We start from the raw sequence: 12733 nt of genomic DNA, 5'->3' as shown, positions 1-12733 counted from the left end.
AATGTTATGCGATTACAATCCATTAACTCTTATCCCACTTTGTTTAAACCTTTCTAAGACATCCCCACCTTCCAAAACTCCGGGCCCTGCTTTTTCTCACTGTTTGCATGAGCAGTGGTGAACATTGTACAAAGCTCGTGACAAGCGCACATGGCTGTAGGATCACCTCTCCTCTCAGTGACATAATTTTCTGTGTGTATCTGACTGCTTTCCTGGGGAGGGGGAGAAGGAATCTGGGCTGAATCAACAAGGGCATCGCCAGCAGAGAGAAAGAAGTCATCATCCCACTCTACTCAGCGCTGGTCAGGCCACCCCTGGAGCTCTGTGTGCAGTTCTGGTCCCCGCTGTACAAAAAGGTTGTGGGCAGGCTGGAAGGGGCCCAGAGAGGGGCCACCAGGATGATCAGAGGACTGGGAAGCTGCTGTACGAGGATGGGCTGGGAGAGCTGGGTTTGTTCAGCCTTGAGAAAAGGAGGCTCAGAGGGGGTCTCGTCACCATGTACCAGTACTTAAGGGGCAGCTACAGAGAAGATGGAGACTCCCTTTTTACACGGAGTCCCACGGAGAGGACAAGGGGGATGGACACAGGTTGCTCTTGGGGAGATTCCAGTTGGACACCAGAGGGAAATTTTCCACAGTGAGGACAGTCACTGTTGGAATAATCTCCCCAGGGAAGGGGTTGGCTCGGCCACGTTGGGCACCTTCAAGATTCAGCTGGACAGGGTGCTGGGCCATCTTGTCTAGGCTGGGCTCTTCCCAGAAAGGTTGGACTAGATGATCCTTGAGGTCCCTTCCAACCTGGATTCTGTGACTCTGGGATTCCGTGAACGCAAACTGCCTGCCTCCCGCTCCCGGGCGGGTGTCCGGGCCCTGCCCGCTGCGCACGTGCTGGTGGCACAGGCAGGGTCCAGGCGTGCCCGGGGCGTGCTGCCCGCGGGAGTCCGGTGCTTGGTGCAAGCTCGCAGCGCGGCAACGCGCGCACTGTCAGAGCCGGGAGTGCAAGCCCGGGCGATGCCAGGGCCCGCGGCCAGGGAGGCTCCGTGAGGATCTCTGAGAAGCCAATGCATCGGCTCTGAGATCGTCCAAGCCTCCGGCTGCTGTTGGGATCAATAGCAATTTGGTGCGTCCCTCCCCTTGTTTATTTGAGCACAGGTACCTGGTCGCGGCTCCTCACATACATTTAGCACTAACTGCCATCCATCCCAGCGATCGTTGGGCACCTCGGTGATTGTCAGTGCGTCTGCCTGTGCCTCCCTTCCCAGTGAGCGCAGAGGCGACAAAAGCACTTCCCTCTCACAGAGAGAAGCAGAAAGATAAATGCATTAAAGGCTGTGAGGCGCTCAGATGCTACCATGATTATCTCTTTTTAGGCAGATGAGCTGAAGAACAAACAGATACTGCCGATTACAAGTTTAATACATACAAGTAAGAGATGACCTTGCCTTCAGTACTATCTACACAGTTTAAGGACTAGTTGATTCAATAATAGGACACCCGTAGTAAATATTTATGAAACATCACATCACATAAAAATTATAGGTTATTTAAATTTAATTTGCATTTATACTTTCAAATCAGGTTATTATATAGCAGAAATGTACTAAAATTAAATTCATAATACACATTACAGCAATTTGAGCAAATTGTACCTTGAAGCAATTTGTATTTAAAATGCAGTCTGTGTGCTTCTTCACTTTCCTGCAGCCTGTAAATAAATTTACAAAGCATTTTCAGTGACAGCCATAGTGTTCCAGTTGTAAATTGATGTAGTCTGAAACAAAGAACAATTACCACTTAAACAGATCCTGTGTTACACTAAATCTTAAAGCATTTGAATGCCCTGGCAAAACAAAAGGAAGTGATTTTTCTTTCTCTTTAATCCACGGCAACGGTCCTTGACGGGTGGAGAATATTTGTGCGCTAACCCCTTGCCTGTTTGTCTTCAAAAACAACCAGTTTTTAAAGGGGTCAGATTGCAGGTGGGCTGATGCAATAGCACGAGACCAGCATCCAGACTGACAGCATTGTAAATTGTGTAGCTTGGACCATCTCTCCAGCAGCTGAGATTAAGTCAGTCACGAAGCTCTCCCCAACAGGCAGCCTCCTCAAAACGCATTCCCAGCAAAGTTCAGGCTTCCCTGTTTCAACCACAGTCCTGAGGAAAAAAAATTAATATATCTGTGTAGGAGGCTGTGCAGCAGCTACTAGCTTAAATGGTTCAAAGAGCAAGAAAGAGGTGTGGATTGGATATTAGGAAGAATTTATTCCCTGCCAGAGCGGTCAGGCCCTGGCACAGGCTGCCCAGAGAGGTGGGGGAGTCACCATTCCTTGGGGGGGGTTCAAAAACTGTGCTGACGTGGCACTTCAGGGCATGGTTTAGGAGGCCTGGGGGTGTTGGGTTGGGGGTTGGACTTGATCCTAGAGGTCTTTTCCAACCTTAACGGTTCTATGATCCTATAAGCCATGCCACTTCTGGGGAGGCGCCTGGGAAAATCAGTCTGAATGAAAAGTCACACAGGAAAACCAGAGTTGAAATCCCATGGCGTTTCCATCTCCAAAGGTTGAGTCACAGTGTGGAGGGGGAGCGGAGCCAGGGACACCCCCCGCCGTGGCCTGGGAGGGGGTCGGGCAGAGCCCGTGGAAGACACCATGTGCTCTCACCAAATGGGCCTGGACGGGACCTCAGTGCCCAGGCAGTCCCACCTAGCTGGTCTTCCCAATGCCACCCTGGTTATCGTGACGGGATGCTTTCCCCATAATTTAGCTACTCTGAATGGTTTTTCCAAATCCCACTGTTTCGCATGTGTGGGGTTTTTTTCTTTGTAATTCTCTATATAGTCAACTATGGAATGAAAATTTTCTTTTAAATATTTAGGGGGGGAAAAAAAAAGAAACGTTATCCTGCTGTACCGTGGAATCCACTTTCCCTTATAAAAGCCGTAGAAAGGGAAGAAAGGCCCAAAAGACTTACCTTCAGGGATACAGATCAAAAAAGTTGAAATTATATATATATGGGGGAGCTCAGAGAGGTCGGCGTTATGGCACACCTCACGTCCAACTCCTGCCAAGTTTACTCCAAAATATCCCAGGGGTGAGGTGAACGAAAAGCCCGATTTTTCTTGCAGTTGTCCGAGTTGGGCAAGTCCAATGTGTGGCCTGGGAGCCCTCCAGACGCCCGAGAGCCGCCTCTGGGCCGTGAAGGGGGTGCCAAACTGGAGACAAAGCGCCCGGGGCCCCCCCGCTGCTCTCCACGAGGCGGCGCGGTGACGGATGGACGCGCTCAAGCGGGATGAAGACAAAGTTTCGTCCTCGGTGGAAGGTGTGGGTGAGTTCAAATGGGATTTTTTTGTGTAGGACAATATTGATTTCAAAGTGACGGATCAAACGTGAACCTTGCCGTTCACAATGACGTTCATTTGAACATTTCAGGTGTCGAACTGTTTCTTTCTTAATTAGCATCATTAGTGTTGCCATTTTAAATTGATCTCTTAAATTGTTTTTATTACATTTATTTCTATCGGCTTTCTCTTCCCTTTGGAATGAAAGCAAACCTTGGACCGTCAGCATTTCTCCCCAAAACAGGCTGCTTTTCCAGTTTAATGCACTTAGCAGTCGTATTTCTTGAGTGGTTGATCTTTAGCTATTTATTTACATTTTTTTCTTCATTACTATTCTTACCTTTTTAACAAGCTAAGGTGAAATTTCAGGTTAGCCCCCGTACCCATTGCTCACGCGGGACCCTCTGCCTGCTCCGCACATCCACCCGACACGTGTGACTTACGGGTTTCCCTTACAAGCAAGGTACAAGCCGACCGGTGCCCTCCGCCTCTGAGCGCCGCGGGTCCGTAGCGGCGCCAGCACCGAGCGCATTTCCCAAGGGAGGGGTTTGGTATCTTGGCAGTGACGTCCGCCGGCGAAGCGCACTGCGAACAAGCTTGATTTGGTTAAACACCTACTGCCTTTGCACCCCGAGCGAGGGTGGCTGCGGGAAGCTTTGCCCGTGGGGTCTGTCCTGCGTTGCACGCAGCAGCAAAACGTCTCCTCGAGGATTTGAAGTCATTGTAGGAAAAGGTTTTTTTTCTAATTCCCCCTTTGCATTGTATCTTTTCTATAATACCCTCATTCCTAATAAGAAGAGAGCGCGTCGTTCAGGATGACTATACAGGGCTGAGCCGATGCATTTTCTGTATTAAGTCATTGATTTTTGGATTCAGATAAAAATCCAAAGAAGCTGGTTGTAAAATTGATATTCCTTCTGAATAGAAGATATTCATACATTTCTTAAATCCACCCAATTCCTAAGAGGGACGGATTTCCTCTTCAAACTGAAAATCTTTCTTGTGGCCTGCTGATACCTCTTTTAATAGTTTCTTCAGAGGCTTCGTTTCAGAATTACAGGTAAACGGCCGGTCTCACACGTGTTTGTAAATAACACACAGCAGTTGTGTTGCTGCTGTGGTTGAATATAACACAGCAAAAAAATGCAAAGGGGCAGCGGTCAGGTTTTGCATGTCTAAGCCTCACTTATTTTTAAAGCACATGTTCCACGAAGACGGGCTTTACCCGAGAAGTGCAGCCGCTCCATTTCTCCCTGCAGTACGCTCATGCATTTCCTGCACAGAGAGCCCCCGCAGCCCAGTCTGACAGTGCCGCTGGTCCCCCAGCATGTGCGGGCGTGCCGGGAAGACCGTGGTCTTCCTCAGCTGGCACCGCCCCGAGCCGCCTCGGATGGGATCCCCATGGGCACGTCGGCCCCTGCATCCCCGTGCTGCTCGGCACGGCCGCGCTGGGAGGCTCACACCCTGCTCACGAAGGGGGTATGCCTGTGCCTGGTATACCAGGCTAATGAAAAAAAGGAAACAGAAAAAAAGCCACGGTAGCTGCCAGCCCTTTCAGAAGAGAAGCAAAGAAGGAAGCTCTTGTCTCCTTTTGTAAATATGCAGGTGTTGGACACCTGCCTGAGACACCTCGGTCCCGCTTTCGCATGAGGGACCTCAGACCCCCACCTCCTTTGCTGTGTGCTCCGGCCGAGCCAGGCGCCCCTTTCTTCTCTTGCTGAAGCTGCACGTTGAAAAAAGGAAGAAGGAGGAAGAATACAAATGAAGCTGAGAATGGCAGCCTTAGAGAACAGGGTGTGTTAAAGATGTTTGGACAAAATATGCGATGTTTTACTACTAGGGGGTGTAGAGCTCAGGTCTTCCCTTCCCACAGGACTCTGATCCTCTTAGGTCTTCAAGTCATTTTTTCACTCGCATCCAGTGGACCTCTGTGTTGTGTGCCCAGTAAAAGAGCTGTAGGAGAGTCTCTGAGGGCTCCCTCCTGCAACAGCCTGGAAGGACACTTTCTTGGGCAGCGTGGCTAAAAAAAGGGAATTTAAACTGTACCTCCAATAGGTCACATGTGCTTTAACCACGGAACCTTGGTGGCAGAGGGCAGGGTATGGGATGCACAACATGTTGCCTTCTGAATTTGCTTCAAAAAGAATGAACAATGCTTGGGTCTTTGGAAGGAAAGCTGGCTTCCTTCTTGGCATCTGACTTCTCTGGATCATAGGCTTTACATCGAGAGCTTCCCCTGCACTCGGAGGCATTAACCCTGGGGGTTCCCGTGCCAGGGTGGCCAAGCACCCACCTCCTCTCAGTGCCATGGGCCTGGGTGCCTGGCTCCGTGGGAGAGAGCCTGGGCAATGCTCCTGGGTGAAGCAACTCGTAGTTAGGTCACGTGTAAAAGGGTAAGCTGCTTTTCAAAAAGAGGTATTCCTGTTCAAGCACAAAATAATGCAGGGGTATTCAGGGTCTCATATAGTTATATATGTTCTAGTCCAGAGGCTTCAAACTGTGGGGACAGCAGGACATAAGGGAGCCCATGCACTGTTTCTCTGGGATCAGTGAAAGGTGAAGAAGAAGAGTTCAGATACGCTGCAATGTCAGCTATGTATATGAAATTTCCGTGGCACATCCAGCTGAGCTAGAAATGTGTAGGGACTGCCATCCTGGAAACAACTGCAAACAACAGAGGTATGTATGACTGATAATAAAGTGTTCTGATAATTCACCTGGCAGTACATTTTCTCCATAGGGACAGAAATGGTAATGAATAATATGCATGTAGAAGCTTTGAAGTTTGAAGGATGACTTTATTTGCCTTCAATAGTTAAGACTCTTGATTACCTGAGGCCACTAAAGCTGTCTTGGCACTCTGCATCAATGAAGCTCATTAAATCTAGTGTCGTGGCCAAATTCCTTTTGTGTCAGACTGGAAGTCCCAGACTAAGTGTCTGCAGTGTGTCATGCAGTGATCTGTGGCACACAGAGTTCAGCCTAGTAATGGCTCTATTTCTACGCCAATGACTTTAAACACTTGTCCACTTATCTGCTCAAATTATGCTGATGACCGTGCAGTTGTGGTGAATGGAATTCACACGATTAATCGTCCATAGCATTGGAAACCCTTTTCTGCAGGAACCGATGTATGCTGGAGCAAGCGCAACTCATTCCTTCAGACACATGCTAAAACCCCAAGTCTTTACATCTCTTGTCTCATGGGGGTGAACCCCACCCTGTTAAACCCATTCTCCCACAGAAGACCAGAGCAGTCTATGTTCAGGTGCAGACAGACTCAATCCAAACAAAAATTCTGCTTTTTGGCCCATCCAGGAAAGTGATTATTTCAGAGTTTTTACTGCAGAAAATAAAAAGAAAGATTTATCATCAATTAATTTTTCAAACACTGTTGCCATGCTCTGTAAGACATTGGCAGTTAAATACAGAATCGACAACCTTGGGGTCAGTAGAACAAAGACTATTTTATTTTAGCTTCTGAAATATTGAATCCAGCCAGCTATGAAAGTGAGTAATTGTCCATGCCCTTATTTAACATATGAAGTGACAAAAGAAGATGAACTTTCTGACTAGGGACAAGGGTGTCCTCTTCACAATTTGCATTACCAAAAGCATCATCTAATCCATTTTTAACCTGATAGGGAGCCTGCTAAACTTGGATGGCTTCGGGGTGAATTTCAAGCATTAATGGCATGCAGGAACAAAAGATAAAGATATCTCTCACCTTTGAACAACAGAGGTACTGTGCAATGTATGATAGTCAGCAATGCTCTAGTAATTCAGTAACATTTTGACATTGCCTACTCTGCTCTCATTACTGCACTTCTATGTCAGGTTTCCCCAGGTCAGCATGAGAATTATATGGCAGACAGACAAATTCAGATAATTTTGGTGTGGTTTTTTTTTTTTTACCAGTGCTAAAAATTTCACCTTTTTTTTTTGAGCAGGTGCATTCAAAGAGAAAGGTGAAAGGCCCTTTTCCTTTTCAGAATTATAGTATAACAGACACTAGGGAGTGACACCTGATGTATTTTGGACGTCTATGGGTAAATGCAAGATGACCGACTGGATCAGACCTGTATAGAGCTGTAAACTAAGTAGAAAAAAACCCCCATGTTCTTTCCAGGGACCAGGTTAAGGTAATCACTACCCTTGGGCTTGCTTTGAAGTTGGTCTTATTTCCACTGTTGGATTCACCTGACCATTGCATTTACAATTTTGGAGTGCATTTAAAGAACACTAGTCTGCGACTGATTATGGCTGTCAGCATACTTCTCGAACCGTAAAAAGTTAAGGACTAGTGCCTCATTATGAGCCTTTGAAACAGGGACTCCTATCAGCTTCAGAGATTTTGGTCAATCTCTGAGTCACCAGAACAACACAAAACTAAAACTCTGTTCCTGGAATCACAGAAAGGCTGAGGTTGGAGTCACCTCTGGAGATCATCTTGGCCAACCCCCCGCGCCAGCTGGGTTGCCTAGAGCAGGTTGCCCTGCACTGGGTGCAGTCAGGTTCTGAACAACCCCATGGATGGAGACTCCACAACCTTCTGGGCTACCTGCTCCCGGCTTTGACCACCCTCACAGTAAAAAAGTGTTTTCCTGCCTTCAGATGGAATTTCGTTTGTTTCAATTTGTGCCCGTTGTCTCTTGTCCTGGAAGCCAGCACCACTACAGAGTCTGACTCCCTCTTCTTTACTGCCCCATCACGTGTTTACACACATGGGTAAGATTCCCCTGAGCCTTCTTTTCTCCAGGACGAACAGTCCCAGCCCTCAGCCTATCCCCACATGAGAGATGCTCCAGTCCCTTCATTATCTTTGCAGGCCTTTGCTGGAGTCACTCCAGTAAGCCCATGTCATTCCTGTACTGGGGAGCCCAACACTGGCCCCAGTACCCCATCTGTGTCCCACCGGTGCTGTGCAGAGGGGCAGGATCCCCTCCCTCAACCTGCTGGCCACGCTCTGCCTCATGCAGCCCAGGAGGCTGGTGCCCATCTTTGCCGTGAGGGCACATTGCTGGCTCGTGCACCCTTTGTTGTCCACCAGGACCCCCAAATCCTTCTCTGTAGAGCTGCTTTCCAGCTGGGCAGCCCCCAGCCTGGTGCCTGGGGTTGTTCCACCCCAAACATGGGACTTTGCACTTCCCCTTGCTGGACTTCACGTGGTTCCTCTCAGCCCATTTCTCCAGCCGCTCATGGTCTGTCCGGATGGCAGCACAGCCCTCCGGTGAATCAGCCACTCATCCCAGTTTTGTATTGACTGCCAGTTTGGTCAGGGGGCATCTGCCCCATCCTCCAGGTCATTAACAAAGATATTAAATGATGTCGGCCCCAGTATCCACCGCTGGGGTACACCACGAGCAACTGGCCTCCCGCTGGACCTCATCCTGCTGACCACAACCCTCTGGGTCTGGTTCTTCGGACAGTTTTCACTCCTCTTCACTGCACCTACAAACTCCCATTAACCCTAGGTAAACCCCATTTACATCAAACAAACAATATTTTCAGAATAAAATGCACAAAATGCTCCAATGGTTCATGTCAGGTCAAGTCGTGTTGAATAAAGAGCTGCATCATGTTGTTTTTAATAGATTCAGCCTCAGGGTAACTGCACCCTTATCAATTCATGTGAGTTACTGAAATCAGCCTGAAAGGGAGAAGCGTGATGTCGGACACATCTGTCACTGTCCCCAGAAGCAGCGATCGCTCATCACATGTGCATACTGCCAGGGTAGTTCCCTGATGCCTCTTAGCCTTGCTCCAATTCCTATATTGCTCCTTCATGAGTTTCTGAAGTTGTCAAGGAGTTCTTTAACCTGGGAAGACAGGTGAAACCGTAAGCAGCAGCCTGTCCAGACTAAAATGCCTGTAAACACCCTGACCTTCAAAGCCCCATTCACTGTGGGATGAACTCATGAAATCTTGACCTTGCTAGCAAAGACAGGGCATGAAGTCCCGGCTCCGCTGACGTTGGCTCTCAGTCACTTCAACGGAGCCAAGATTTTATGGGAATTAGGGCCTGTTCTGCTGAAGACAAAAGTCAAAGCCTGCTGAAGTTGGTGAGGACATAACTGGCCTTTAAAATACACACCATGATGATACACAACCAGATGGACAAGGTTAGCTTGTGTAACCTGCCGCTGCTGCCAGGCTCCCATTGGCAGAAAAACTCAAGAGCCCTAAAAATGGGCTTTTACACCTAACTGCTCATTATAGATAACACTGAAATTTATAAAAAGACAGGGCAGAAGTCAGTCTGGCTAATGAAAGCCCAGCTGGAGGTGGGTAAACTAGCTGAAATAATAAAGTGTTTGCGGCTCCTTGTAACAAAACCAACCTGCTCTGTTGTGTTTTGTCAATACATGCAGCCCGAGGTACCCATTGTGCCAGTGTCAAAATTACACATGCAGAATGTTGACTAGCAGAACTTAAAAACAATTACAACTAAAAATAATCTGACTTTGTCATCTAACATGGTAAAATCTTCTCACGTTCTGTTCACAGGTATTATTCAGCCTTTGTTTCCTTGCAAACCTATGGTGCTATTTCACTAAACCATGCACGTCACTTCATTCTATGTTGCTTTTATAGTTGCAACCAGTTGTATGTTGTGCTTATCATGCTCCACAGTATCTGAAAAACACTGCTGTAGTGAGAAAGGGAAGCGAGTCCCAGCGAAGGTTTCCGTCACCAGACTCGCCAGAGGGCCCTGTAGGCTGGGTGGTGACGGAACATATCCCTGTCCCTGCTCAGACACTGCCGGGCTGCACCCTGGTCGGGGGCCACTTTCCCGGCTCCCCGAAGGGTCCCTGCGCATCATGTTCAGCTATTGGCATTTTTAGGAAGAGGTGCTAGAGCAATGGGACCATATTTCTCAATATTAGGGGTTTTTTTGTGCACTTACCTTTTAAATAAATATGTTCGTCTTGACGAATAAACTGAGCTTGTGCCTGTAGGCGGTGAGGAATTTCTTCTGACCACAGCACTGAAATGATAGGAAACACCAAGAGAGGTGGAGAGAATATTGTTCAGTAAAGGTTGAAGATAACTGAAAGATGTCAGCTGGCAGGAAATAATAATATTACTCTCCTTTTGAGATCAAAGATTTTTCCAGTGCCTTTTCTTTTCTTCAAGGGAAAGAAGGCGCTTGTGGTCAGTGTTATTGTAGGTCGAAAAAGCGACTGCTAAGCTCTCAGATGAAAAATATGGAGCACTTTTAAATTCCTTTTGGTTACACTTAGGGTCACGGTACCAAGGTACAAAGCCTGACTATTAAAAAGGAAACAGAGTGTTCCTCCAGGGTTGGCATCGCCCCTCTCAGAAGTCCTCAGCTCAGCTAGAGTACATCTCAGGTTTTGTTTTTCTCAGCAAATGGTTCAAAGCTGACTCTGCAGCTCCTTCTCACTTCAGAGGCAGCCAAACAACCTGAGTTTCCAGTGATCATGGATAATAACATGGCAGTAAGGGCAAAAGAGACACTTTATTAAAAATAGTGTAGTTTTACATATTAAAAAATAATACCTCCTGTAACAGACTGACTTGAGCACCGACGCTGGCAGTGGATGGAGCTGCAGGAGCTCTGCCCCCACTGACCGGGGCCGGTGCACCATTAGATGGTAAGTGAGATGCAGTGTGGACCATCGAGTGAAACCCAGCCTGCGGGTGGCTTCTGCCTGTCTCCGCGCATCCACAAACATCGCTGTTCTTGCAGGTGGGAAAACAGGATCTCCATGTTCACAAAGGATTTAGAGATTTCAGATTTTGTTACATGTCAAATCTGAACTTGATAAAAATATAGACAGAAGAACAAGAAAAACTACAGCACTGAATAACAGGAATATTGCAGGAAAAGAAGAGCTTCTGCACAAGGAACAGGTCAATTCATTATTTACCCAAGGGATTTTTTTATACATGGACTCATACTCGTTCCACTGACAATGACGATAATTTGAATTTTTACTGGCTTTAAGCCAATGTTGAGAGGAAATGTTGAAAAAAGCTGTAGGATGGTCATCACCCTCAAGCAGAGCTGGAAGTTGCTGTGTATATAATGATGCCTTGTAAAGTGTGTAGAAGAAGATGCAAACACGACAGACCTTGTGCTAGTGATGATGGCTGAGCTCTAACGGGAATCTGAGAAGAGGATGAAGAAAGGAGATGCGGCAGTGAGCGCAGGACGTGGGGACAAGAGGGGCTGGAAGATTCAGAGCCGGGGAGGGAGGACACGGCTGGAGATACCAAGGATGGAAAACATGAACACTCTTCAAAGCGGAAGGGAAAGAGGTAAAATACTGTGTGGGAAAGAAACGGAAAAAAGGAACAAAAATACTGGTAAAAGCCAGGTGGGAAGGCTGGTTACATGCAACGCTCATGCACAGCAGGGCAGTCGTAGGCACTCACAACAACGGTGAGCCTGCCGCGTGAAATGGTCGGAACGAAGAGGCGGCCAGGCTGAAACGCAGTGAGAGGCACTCCTTGGGGAGTAGAGAACGCCTTTACAGGAGCAGCCTAATAAGGCTGGCTTCTTTAGCCTAAATAAGCGAAGGCTGAGAACCAACATGATGGCTCTTTATAAACACATCAAGGGGAAAACATCAGGGAGGGATAAAAATCCATTTATTCTAAAAATAATTTTGGCTTAGGAACAAATGGGGATAAACTGGCCATGAATAAATACAGTCTTGAAAAGTACGGTGGTGCCATTTGAAGAGAGTTCCTAAACATTAAATCTTGCAGATTCATGAACAGTGTTCCAGGTGGGGCAGTGGGTGCAGACGGCATCTCTGCTTTTAAGGTTAATGAGTTCATAAAAAGGACCAAATTGCTGCCTTCCCAGGGCCCTGGGGTTGGGAGCCCAACAGTCCTTTCCAGCCCTGCATGCCTTTGCTCCTGTGCACATAAAAATTTGCTGTCACTGACAAAAGGGTTTGACATTTAAATTATGATGATTTAATAAGCATTGAATGAGGTGACATGACTGAGAGCTCAGCTGCAGCTCCAGAAGGTGCAGCCCTGCCTGGGCTCCAGCCTTCTGGCCGCGGGGCAGAGCCGGGCCCTGCCAGCTGGCAGGTGTGCTGCCGTCACTGCATGCCGAGGGAGGACGGGGCATCCCGAGGAGCCGTGTGGCAGGCAGTCCTGTTGGGCACTGCTAGCTGGCTGCGGGAGGCTGGCGGTGTTCGTATCTAGACATTAGGCGCTCCAGACATTGCCCCTTGTCCCTGCGGGAAAAGCAATCATTTGCCCACAGCCTTTGCCGGCAATAGCAGATGTCCTGCTCGCTGACGGGCATCTTCATGCAACAGCGTGGCTCTGAGTGCTGCTATCTTCTTGTATTCCCAGGCAAGGGGGAAAGCAAAGTAGCCTCACCTAAGAAGACATCAGGACTTCTTCCCA

At 47.9% G+C, this 12733-nt stretch overlaps 1 long non-coding RNA gene across 1 annotated transcript; it reads right to left on the bottom strand.

Moving 5' to 3' along the window:
* Positions 1–483: 483 nt before the first annotated feature.
* Positions 484–1966, bottom strand: LOC142061730 (uncharacterized). The gene is made up of 3 exons (XR_012662222.1): positions 1791–1966; positions 1649–1704; positions 484–1378 (listed from the first exon to the last, which is right to left on the bottom strand). It is a non-coding gene; the product is annotated as an uncharacterized LOC142061730 (long non-coding RNA).
* Between the last annotated feature and the right edge of the window lie 10767 nt (positions 1967–12733).

Source organism: Phalacrocorax aristotelis, chromosome 9 (genome assembly GCF_949628215.1).
Source record: "Phalacrocorax aristotelis chromosome 9, bGulAri2.1, whole genome shotgun sequence".
In the NCBI taxonomy this organism is placed as follows: Eukaryota; Metazoa; Chordata; class Aves; order Suliformes; family Phalacrocoracidae; genus Phalacrocorax; species Phalacrocorax aristotelis.
Note: the sequence above shows the minus strand (reverse complement) of the source record. Positions and strands in the feature narration are given on the sequence as shown.